Source organism: Pseudophryne corroboree, chromosome 1 (assembly GCF_028390025.1).
Source record: "Pseudophryne corroboree isolate aPseCor3 chromosome 1, aPseCor3.hap2, whole genome shotgun sequence".
In the NCBI taxonomy this organism is placed as follows: domain Eukaryota; kingdom Metazoa; phylum Chordata; class Amphibia; order Anura; family Myobatrachidae; genus Pseudophryne; species Pseudophryne corroboree.
In genome coordinates, this window is record NC_086444.1 from 3,043,761 (window position 1) to 3,056,266 (window position 12,506).

General features: G+C 52.2%; 1 protein-coding gene across 1 annotated transcript in view; it reads right to left on the bottom strand.

The window, feature by feature from the left end:
- Window positions 1-12,506, bottom strand: part of GBA2 (glucosylceramidase beta 2) — a 331,889-nt gene that overhangs the window by 294,220 nt on the left and 25,163 nt on the right. The window lies entirely within an intron of this gene.

Genomic DNA, 12,506 nt, shown 5'->3' on the forward strand with positions numbered 1-12,506 from the left:
GACATTACAGAGGGGGGGACAGACATCACACGGAGGGATAAGGCATACATAGAGGGAGGGAGACATTACAGAGAGGGGGACAGACATCACACGGAGGGATAAGGCATACATAGAGGGAGGGAGACATTACAGAGGGGGAGACAGACATCACACGGAGGGATAAGGCATACATAGAGGGAGGGAGACATCACAGAGGGGGGGACAGACATCACACGGAGGAATAAGGCATATATAGAGGGAGGGGGACATTACAGAGGGGGGACAGACATCACACGGAGGGATAAGGCATACATAGAGGGAGGGAGACATTACAGAGGGGGGACAGACATCACACGGCGGGATAAGGCATACATAGAGGGAGGGGGACATTACAGAGGGGGGGACAGACATCACACGGAGGGATAAGGCATACATAGAGGGAGGGAGACATTATACAGGAGGAAGCAGGCATAGGCCGGTATCCAATTGTATAAAGTAATACCACTTTTCCACTACTGTAGCACGGGTCGTAGCCGTGTCACCTGACACGGCTGCGACCCGTGCTATAGTCCCCTAATGACAGCGCTCACCAACCCAGCAATTGCCGGGTTGGTGACGCGGCTAGTGACGCGGCAGGGGCGGCGCTGGGAGATCACATGATCTCCCAGTGCCGCCCTCCCATACACAGGCGTTCACACTGGACAGCTAGCCGGGTTGAACACGTGTTCAACCCGGCTAGGATTCCCGGATCACTTGATCCGGGAATTTGCCGGGGAACCCTTTTCCACTAGGGAAAAACACAGGTAAATGCGCGCCCCCGCGGATTTACCCGTGTTCTAAAAAGCTAGTAGAAAAGGGGTATAACTTAATAATAGCGCAACAGTATTATTTGGCTATCCAATTAAACGCCATTTTTATCACGCGGTAAATGAGCTGTAAATGTGTCTGATGACACATGGGATAGGTTCCCGGACACGTGTCGGCTTATCACGGATAACTTACCATAGCTAACTGGATACCAGCCATAGAGGGGGGGGAGGGGGGGGGCATTACACAGGGGGAGACAGACATCGCACGGAAGCCCCTGCTCCAATACCTCTCTCCACATTGCTTGTTCATAGTAACAGGTCTATTTACTAAAGCCTTGGATGGAAATAAAGCGGATGGTGATAAAGCACCGGCCAATCAGCTCATAACTGTCATTTTTCAAACACTGCCTGTGACATGACAGTTAAGAGCTGATTGGCTGGTACTTTATCTCCGTCAAAGGCTTTAGTACATTGGGGGTCATTCCGAGTTGATCGCTCGCTAGCTGTTTTTAGCAGCAGTGCACACGCTGAGCCGCCGCCCTCTGGGAGTGTATCTTAGCTTAGCAGAATTGCCAACGAAAGGATCGCAGAATGGCTACAAAATATTTTTGTGTAGTTCCAGAGTAGCTCCAGACCTACTCCTTCCTTGCGATCACTTCAGACCATTCAGTAACTGATTTGACATCACAAACTCGCCCTGCGTTCGCCCGGCCACGCCTGCGTTTTTCCTGGCACGCCTGCGTTTTTCCGAACACTCCCTGAAAATGGTTAGTTACCACCCAAAAACACCCTCTTCCTGTCAGTCACTCTGCGGCCACCAGTGCGACTGAAATACATCGCTAGACCTTGTGTAAAACTGCATCGTTCATTGTAACAGAACACCGCGCGTGCGCATTGCGCGGCATACGCAGAAGAGCAGTTTTTTTGCCTCATCGCTGCTCAGCGAACGAATGCAGCTAGCAATCAACTCGAAATGACCACCATAGCCCCCAAAGTCCCACAGTAGTGACCGAGTTCCTTTTATGAACTATAGTGGTGTCCTAGTAAATGTTATGCCCAACAGTAGTGCTCTAATTCCCATTGGGGGTCATTCCGAGTTAATCGCTAGCTGCCGTTCGCTGCGATCAGTGAAAAACACGGCTAATCTGTGCATGTGTATGCACCACAATACGCACGCGCGTCATACGAGTACAAAGTCCTTTGTGGTTTTACACCGGTACTAGCGGCGATACCAAATCGCACAGCCGAACACAAAGAGATTGACAGGAAGTGGGTGTTTCTGGGTGGCAAATTACCGTTTTCTGGGAGTGTTTGGAAAAACGCAGGCGTGGCCAGCATAGTATGCACTGTAGCGTCCTCAGTCCATACTATGCTGTACTGTAGCGTCCCCAGTCCATACTATGCCGTACTGTAGCGTCCTCAGTCCATGCTATGCCGTACTGTAGCGTCCTCAGTACATACTATGCTGTACTGTAGCGTCCTCAGTACATACTATGCTGTACTGTAGCGTCCCCAGTCCATACTATGCCGTACTGTAGCGTCCCCAGTCCATACTATGCCGTACTGTAGCGTCCCCAATCCATACTATGCCGTACTGTAGCGTCCTCAGTCCATACTATGCCGTACTGTAGCGTCCTCAGTCCATACTATGCCGTACTGTAGCGTCCCCACTACATACTATGCCGTACTGTAGCGTCCCCACTACATACTATGCCGTACTGTAGCGTCCTCAGTCCATACTATGCTGTACTGTAGCGTCCTCAGTCCATACTATGCTGTACTGTAGCGTCCCCAGTCCATACTATGCTGTACTGTAGCGTCCCCAGTCCATACTATGCCGTACTGTAGCGTCCTCAGTCCATGCTATGCCGTACTGTAGCGTCCTCAGTACATACTATGCTGTACTGTAGCGTCCTCAGTACATACTATGCTGTACTGTAGCGTCCCCAGTCCATACTATGCCGTACTGTAGCGTCCCCAGTCCATACTATGCCGTACTGTAGCGTCCCCAATCCATACTATGCCGTACTGTAGCGTCCTCAGTCCATACTATGCCGTACTGTAGCGTCCTCAGTCCATACTATGCCGTACTGTAGCGTCCCCACTACATACTATGCCGTACTGTAGCGTCCCCACTACATACTATGCCGTACTGTAGCGTCCTCAGTCCATGCTACGCCGTACTGTAGCCTCCCCAGTCCATACTATGCCGTACTGTAGCCTCCCCAGTCCATACTATGCCGTACTGTAGCGTCCCCACTACATACTATGCCGTACTGTAGCGTCCCCACTACATACTATGCCGTACTGTAGCGTCCCCACTACATACTATGCCGTACTGTAGCGTCCCCACTACATACTATGCCGTACTGTAGCGTCCCCAGTCCATACTATGCCGTACTGTAGCGTCCCCACTACATACTATGCCGTACTGTAGCGTCCTCAGTCCATGCTATGCCGTACTGTAGCCTCCCCAGTCCATACTATGCCGTACTGTAGCCTCCCCAGTCCATACTATGCCGTACTGTAGCCTCCCCAGTCCATACTATGCCGTACTGTAGCGTCCCCACTACATACTATGCCGTACTGTAGCGTCCCCACTACATACTATGCCGTACTGTAGCGTCCCCAGTCCATACTATGCCGTACTGTAGCGTCCCCACTACATACTATGCCGTACTGTAGCGTCCTCAGTCCATGCTATGCCGTACTGTAGCCTCCCCAGTCCATACTATGCCGTACTGTAGCCTCCCCAGTCCATACTATGCCGTACTGTAGCCTCCCCAGTCCATACTATGCCGTACTGTAGCGTCCCCACTACATACTATGCCGTACTGTAGCGTCCCCACTACATACTATGCCGTACTGTAGCGTCCCCACTACATACTATGCCGTACTGTAGCGTCCCCACTACATACTATGCCGTACTGTAGCGTCCCCACTACATACTATGCCGTACTGTAGCGTCCCCACTACATACTATGCCGTACTGTAGCGTCCCCACTACATACTATGCCGTACTGTAGCGTCCCCACTACATACTATGCCGTACTGTAGCGTCCCCACTACATACTATGCCGTACTGTAGCGTCCCCACTACATACTATGCCGTACTGTAGCGTCCCCACTACATACTATGCCGTACTGTAGCGTCCCCACTACATACTATGCCGTACTGTAGCGTCCCCACTACATACTATGCCGTACTGTAGCGTCCCCACTACATACTATGCCGTACTGTAGCGTCCCCACTACATACTATGCCGTACTGTAGCGTCCCCAGTCCATACTATGCCGTACTGTAGCGTCCCCAGTCCATACTATGCCGTACTGTAGCGTCCCCAGTCCATACTATGCCGTACTGTAGCGTCCCCAGTCCATATTATGCCGTACTGTAGCCTCCCCAGTCCATACTATGCCGTACTGTAGCCTCCCCAGTCCATGCTATGCCGTACTGTAGCGTCCCCAGTCCATGCTATGCCGTACTGTAGCGTCCCCAGTCCATAATATGCCGTACTGTAGCGTCCCCAGTCCATACTATGCCATACTGTAGCCTCCCCAGTCCATACTATGCCGTACTGTAGCGTCCCCAGCCCATACTATGCCGTACTGTAGCGTCCCCAGTCCATACTATGCCGTACTGTAGCGTCCCCAGTCCATACTATGCCGTACTGTAGCGTCCCCAGTCCATACTATGCCGTACTGTAGCGTCCCCAGTCCATACTATGCCGTACTGTAGCGTCCCCAGTCCATACTATGCCGTACTGTAGCGTCCCCAGTCCATACTATGCCGTGCTGTAGCGTCCCCAGTCCATACTATGCCGTACTGTAGCGTCCCCAGTCCATACCATGCCGTACTGTAGCGTCCCCAGTCCATACCATGCCGTGCTGTAGCCTCCCCAGTCCATACCATGCCGTACTGTAGCCTCCCCAGTCCATACTATGCCGTACTGTAGCGTCCCCAGTCCATACTATGCCGTACTGTAGCGTCCCCAGTCCATACTATGCCGTACTGTAGCGTCCCCAGTCCATACTATGCCGTACTGTAGCGTCCCCAGTCCATACTATGCCGTACTGTAGCGTCCCCAGTCCATACTATGCCGTACTGTAGCGTCTCCAGTCCATACTATGCCGTACTGTAGCGTCCCCAGTCCATACTATGCCGTACTGTAGCGTCCCCAGTCCATACTATGCCGTACTGTAGCGTCCCCAGTCCATACTATGCCGTACTGTAGCGTCCCCAGTCCATACTATGCGGTACTGTAGCGTCCCCAGTACATAATATGCAGTACTGTAGCGTCCCCAGTAGATACTATGCCGTACTGTAGCGTCCCCAGTCCATACTATGCCGTACTGTAGCGTCCCCAGTCCATACTATGCCGTACTGTAGCATCCCCACTACATACTATGCCGTACTGTAGCGTCCCCAGTAGATACTATGCCGTACTGTAGCGCCCCCACTACATACTATGCCGTACTGTAGCGCCCCCAGTAGATACTATGCCGTACTGTAGCGCCCCCAGTCCATACTATGCCGTACTGTAGCGTCCCCAGTCCATAATATGCAGTACTGTAGCGTCCCCAGTAGATACTATGCCGTACTGTAGCACCCCCACTACATACTATGCCATACTGTAGCGCCCCCAGTAGATACTATGCTGTACTGTAGCGCCCCCAGTAGATACTATGCCGTACTGTAGCGCCCCCAGTCCATACTATGCCGTACTGTAGCGTCCCCAGTCCAAAATATGCAGTACTGTAGCGTCCCCAGTAGATACTATGTCGTACTGTAGCGTCCCCAGTCCATACTATGCCGTACTGTAGCGTCCCCAGTCCATACTATGCCGTACTGTAGCGTCCCCAGTAGATACTATGCCGTACTGTAGCACCCCCACTACATACTATGCCGTACTGTAGCGCCCCCAGTAGATACTATGCCGTACTGTAGCGCCCCCAGTAGATACTATGCCGTACTGTAGCGCCCCCAGTAGATACTATGCCGTACTGTAGCGCCCCCAGTCCATACTATGCCGTACTGTAGCGTCCCCAGTCCATAATATGCCGTACTGTAGCGTCCCCAGTAGATACTATGTCGTACTGTAGCGTCCCCAGTCCATACTATGCCGTACTGTAGCGTCCCCAGTCCATACTATGCCGTACTGTAGCGTCCCCAGTCCATACTATGCCGTACTGTAGCGTCCCCAGTCCATACTATGCCGTACTGTAGCGTCCCCAGTCCATACTATGCCGTACTGTAGCGTCCCCAGTCCATACTATGCCGTACTGTAGCGTCCCCAGTCCATTCTATGCCGTACTGTAGCGTCTCCAGTCCACACTATGCCGTACTGTAGCGTCCCCAGTCCATACTATGCCGTACTGTAGCGTCCCCAGTCCATACTATGCCGTACTATAGCGTCCCCAGTCCATTCTATGCCGTACTGTAGCGTCTCCAGTCCACACTATGCCGTACTGTAGCGTCCCCAGTCCATACTATGCCGTACTGTAGCGTCCCCAGTCCATACTATGCCGTACTATAGCGTCCCCAGTCCATGCTATGCCGTACTGTAGCGTCCTCAGTCCATGCTATGCCGTACTGTAGCGTCCCCAGTCCATGCTATGCCGTACTGTAGCGTCCCCAGTCCATACTATGCCGTACTGTAGCGTCCCCAGTCCATACTATGCCGTACTGTAGCGTCCTCAGTCCATACTATGCCGTACTGTAGCGTCCCCACTACATACTATGCCGTACTGTAGCGTCCTCAGTCCATGCTATGCCGTACTGTAGCCTCCCCAGTCCATACTATGCCGTACTGTAGCCTCCCCAGTCCATACTATGCCGTACTGTAGCCTCCCCAGTCCATACTATGCCGTACTGTAGCGTCCCCACTACATACTATGCCGTACTGTAGCATCCCCACTACATACTATGCCGTACTGTAGCGTCCCCAGTCCATACTATGCCGTACTGTAGCGTCCCCACTACATACTATGCCGTACTGTAGCGTCCTCAGTCCATGCTATGCCGTACTGTAGCCTCCCCAGTCCATACTATGCCGTACTGTAGCCTCCCCAGTCCATACTATGCCGTACTGTAGCCTCCCCAGTCCATACTATGCCGTACTGTAGCGTCCCCAGTCCATACTATGCCGTACTGTAGCGTCCCCACTACATACTATGCCGTACTGTAGCGTCCCCACTACATACTATGCCGTACTGTAGCGTCCCCACTACATACTATGCCGTACTGTAGCGTCCCCAGTCCATACTATGCCGTACTGTAGCGTCCCCACTACATACTATGCCGTACTGTAGCGTCCCCACTACATACTATGCCGTACTGTAGCGTCCCCACTACATACTATGCCGTACTGTAGCGTCCCCACTACATACTATGCCGTACTGTAGCGTCCCCACTACATACTATGCCGTACTGTAGCGTCCCCACTACATACTATGCCGTACTGTAGCGTCCCCACTACATACTATGCCGTACTGTAGCGTCCCCACTACATACTATGCCGTACTGTAGCGTCCCCAGTCCATACTATGCCGTACTGTAGCGTCCCCAGTCCATACTATGCCGTACTGTAGCGTCCCCAGTCCATACTATGCCGTACTGTAGCGTCCCCAGTCCATATTATGCCGTACTGTAGCCTCCCCAGTCCATACTATGCCGTACTGTAGCCTCCCCAGTCCATGCTATGCCGTACTGTAGCGTCCCCAGTCCATGCTATGCCGTACTGTAGCGTCCCCAGTCCATACTATGCCGTACTGTAGCGTCCCCAGTCCATACTATGCCATACTGTAGCCTCCCCAGTCCATACTATGCCGTACTGTAGCGTCCCCAGCCCATACTATGCCGTACTGTAGCGTCCCCAGTCCATACTATGCCGTACTGTAGCGTCCCCAGTCCATACTATGCCGTACTTGTAGCGTCCCCAGTCCATACTATGCCGTACTGTAGCGTCCCCAGTCCATACTATGCCGTACTGTAGCGTCCCCAGTCCATACTATGCCGTGCTGTAGCGTCCCCAGTCCATACTATGCCGTACTGTAGCGTCCCCAGTCCATACCATGCCGTACTGTAGCGTCCCCAGTCCATACCATGCCGTGCTGTAGCCTCCCCAGTCCATACCATGCCGTACTGTAGCCTCCCCAGTCCATACTATGCCGTACTGTAGCGTCCCCAGTCCATACTATGCCGTACTGTAGCGTCCCCAGTCCATACTATGCCGTACTGTAGCGTCCCCAGTCCATACTATGCCGTACTGTAGCGTCCCCAGTCCATACTATGCCGTACTGTAGCGTCCCCAGTCCATACTATGCCGTACTGTAGCGTCCCCAGTCCATACTATGCCGTACTGTAGCGTCCCCAGTCCATACTATGCCGTACTGTAGCGTCCCCAGTCCATACTATGCCGTACTGTAGCGTCCCCAGTCCATACTATGCCGTACTGTAGCGTCCCCAGTCCATACTATGCGGTACTGTAGCGTCCCCAGTACATAATATGCAGTACTGTAGCGTCCCCAGTAGATACTATGCCGTACTGTAGCGTCCCCAGTCCATACTATGCCGTACTGTAGCGTCCCCAGTCCATACTATGCCGTACTGTAGCATCCCCACTACATACTATGCCGTACTGTAGCGTCCCCAGTAGATACTATGCCGTACTGTAGCGCCCCCACTACATACTATGCCGTACTGTAGCGCCCCCAGTAGATACTATGCCGTACTGTAGCGCCCCCAGTCCATACTATGCCGTACTGTAGCGTCCCCAGTCCATAATATGCAGTACTGTAGCGTCCCCAGTAGATACTATGCCGTACTGTAGCACCCCCACTACATACTATGCCGTACTGTAGCGCCCCAGTAGATACTATGCTGTACTGTAGCGCCCCCAGTAGATACTATGCCGTACTGTAGCGCCCCCAGTCCATACTATGCCGTACTGTAGCGTCCCCAGTCCAAATATGCAGTACTGTAGCGTCCCCAGTAGATACTATGTCGTACTGTAGCGTCCCCAGTCCATACTATGCCGTACTGTAGCGTCCCCAGTCCATACTATGCCGTACTGTAGCGTCCCCAGTAGATACTATGCCGTACTGTAGCACCCCCACTACATACTATGCCGTACTGTAGCGCCCCCAGTAGATACTATGCCGTACTGTAGCGCCCCCAGTAGATACTATGCCGTACTGTAGCGCCCCCAGTCCATACTATGCCGTACTGTAGCGTCCCCAGTCCATAATATGCCGTACTGTAGCGTCCCCAGTAGATACTATGTCGTACTGTAGCGTCCCCAGTCCATACTATGCCGTACTGTAGCGTCCCCAGTCCATACTATGCCGTACTGTAGCGTCCCCAGTCCATACTATGCCGTACTGTAGCGTCCCCAGTCCATACTATGCCGTACTGTAGCGTCCCAGTCCATACTATGCCGTACTGTAGCGTCCCCAGTCCATACTATGCCGTACTGTAGCGTCCCCAGTCCATTCTATGCCGTACTGTAGCGTCTCCAGTCCACACTATGCCGTACTGTAGCGTCCCAGTCCATACTATGCCGTACTGTAGCGTCCCCAGTCCATACTATGCCGTACTATAGCGTCCCCAGTCCATTCTATGCCGTACTGTAGCGTCTCCAGTCCACACTATGCCGTACTGTAGCGTCCCCAGTCCATACTATGCCGTACTGTAGCGTCCCCAGTCCATACTATGCCGTACTATAGCGTCCCCAGTCCATGCTATGCCGTACTGTAGCGTCCTCAGTCCATGCTATGCCGTACTGTAGCGTCCCCAGTCCATGCTATGCCGTACTGTAGCGTCCCCAGTCCATACTATGCCGTACTGTAGCGTCCCCAGTCCATACTATGCCGTACTGTAGCGTCCCCAGTCCATACTATGCCGTACTGTAGCGTCCCCAGTCCATACTATGCCGTACTGTAGCGTCCCCAGTCCATACTATGCCGTACTGTAGCGTCCCCAGTACATATTGTGCTACTTTGCTCACTATGTCCTCCAGCTTACTTCACAAAGGCTGTAATGAAGAGGAAGCATAGGGTGCAGAAGTAATAGACTCACTCGGTAACTCAGCTGTGTCTGGGGGGATATGGAAGAGTGAGATAGATTATTTCAGTTTAGAACATACTGAAGGGAGAGACAGAGTCTCGACACCTGTATGAACCTTTCAGGCTGCACAACTGGTCAGACAACTGTTTATCGGACAAATCTGTGAACTTGGTAGACATCTGTATAACCTGGTCTGGGGCCCGTAAGCCTCTAGGCCCCATACAATAGCATCCACTACAGCTACACCCATAGTGATACATTAGACATGGGGGATTACACAGAGGGAGACAGACAGCACACAGAGGTGTCACATCAGGAGATTCTTGTGTTCCCGGCAGTTACTCTAGTGGGTCAGTGGTCGAGGGAGAATGCAGGACTCTACAAGGTTTAATGTAGTTCTTCTGCAAAAAGTAGAACTAAAGATCTTGGACTCTAGCTAAACAGGCAAGGTGCAAGATAAGATTCACATTGAGGCACTGGAGAGGATTCAACTAGAACCAAACTTGAGTCAAACTGGAATTAACAATGCTCCTTTAACTGGACTGGAACTGATAGGACTGGAATTGGAGTAGGGCTGGAACAGACAGTGCTTCTTAGCTGGACTGGAACTAGCTGGACTGGTACTGAAGTCAGGCTGGAACTGATAATGCTTTCTTACTGGACTGGAACTGAAGTCAGGCTGGAACTGACAATGCTTTCTTACTGGACTGGAACCAGCTGGACTGGTACAGAAGTCAGGCTGGAACTGACAATGCTTTCTTACTGGACCGGAACCAGCTGGACTGGAACTGAAGTCAGGCTGGAACTGACAATGCTTTCTTACTGGACTGGAACCAGCTGGACTGGTACTGAAGTCAGGCTGGAACGGACAATGCTTTCTTACTAGACTGGAACCAGCTGGACTGGTACAGAAGTCAGGCTGGAACTGACAATGCTTTATTACTGGACTGGAACCAGCAGGACTGGTACTGAAGTCAGGCTGGAACTGACAATGCTTTCTTACTGGACTGGAACCAGCTGGACTGGTACTGAAGTCAGGCTGGAACTGACAATGCTTTCTTACTGGACTGGAACCAGCTGGACTGGTACAGAAGTCAGGCTGGAACTGACAATGCTTTCTTACTGGACTGGTACAGAAGTCAGGCTGGAACTGACAATGCTTTCTTACTGGACTGGAACCAGCTGGACTGGTACAGAAGACAGGCTTGAACTGACAATGCTTTCTTACTGGACTGGAACTGAAGTCAGGCTGGAACTGACAATGCTTTCTTGCTGGACTGGGAAAAAGCTAGACTGGTACTGAAGTCAGGCTGGAACTGACAATGCTTTCTTACTGGACTGGAACCAGCTGGACTGGTACTGAAGTCAGGCTGGAACTGACAATGCTTTCTTACTGGACTGGAACCAGCTGGATTGGAGCTGAAGTCAGGCTGGAACTGACAATGCTTTCTTACTGGACTGGTACAGAAGTCAGGCTGGAACTGACTATGCTTTCTTACTGGACTGGGAAAAAGCTAGACTGGTACTGAAGTCAGGCTGGAACTGACAATGCTTTCTTAGCTGGACTGGGAGAAAGCTAGACTGGTACTGTAGTCAGGCTGGAACTGACAATACTTTCTTAGCTGGACTGGGAAAAAGCTAGACTGGAACTGAAGTCAGTCTGGAACTGACAATGCTTTCTTGCTGGACTGGGAAAAAGCTAGACTGGTACTGAAGTCAGGCTGGAACTGACAATGCTTTCATGCTGGACTGGGAAAAAGCTAGACTGGTACTGAAGTCAGGCTGGAACTGACAATACTTTCTTAGCTGGACTGGGAAAAAGCTAGACTGGAACTGAAGTCAGGCTGGAACTGACAATGCTTTCTTGCTGGACTGGGAAAAAGCTAGACTGGAACTGAAGTCAGGCTGGAACTGACAATGCTTTCTTACTGGACAGGAACCAGGTGGAATGGTTCTGATAACTGGGAACCAGCTGCAAACACAAGTGCAGATATATTGTATTCAGCTGCTGATGGACACACAGGAGCGCTGGGAATTCACATGCAGTCTGGAACCGAGTATACTGCACAGAGAAACAGAGCTTCTGGAATCAATAACGAAATACCGGGAGACCGGAGCCTAGGTACACAGAAATGATTAGCAATGTTGTTCTGAAGTACTTGCGCTTCTCACGCCTGGCCTTTTACACCCTTTGCCCAGTGGGTATTGGAAGAGTTAGTCAGCTGACTAATGCTGCGATTAGGATTGGAAGATCTTAGTCAGAAATATTACACGGGGGTGGGATACAGACACTACACAGGGAGGAGGGGGGGGCAGACATTACACGGTATGGGCGGACAAACACGTTACACAGGGGGAGACAGACACAACGGGGGGGGGGGACACGTCATACGGGGAAGACAGACACGTCACACAGTGGGAGACAGACATAACACTGGGGGAGACAGACATAACACGGGATGGGGGACAAACACGTTACACAGGGGGAGACAGACACAACAAGGGGGGGCATAACAAGGGGGAGACAGGCATAACACGGGGGGGGCCTAACACGGGTCCAACACGAGGGGGGGGCAGGCATAACACGGGTCCAACACGAGGGGGGGGAGGGGAGACGGGCCCAACACAAGGGGGGGGGGGGGGGGGGGGAG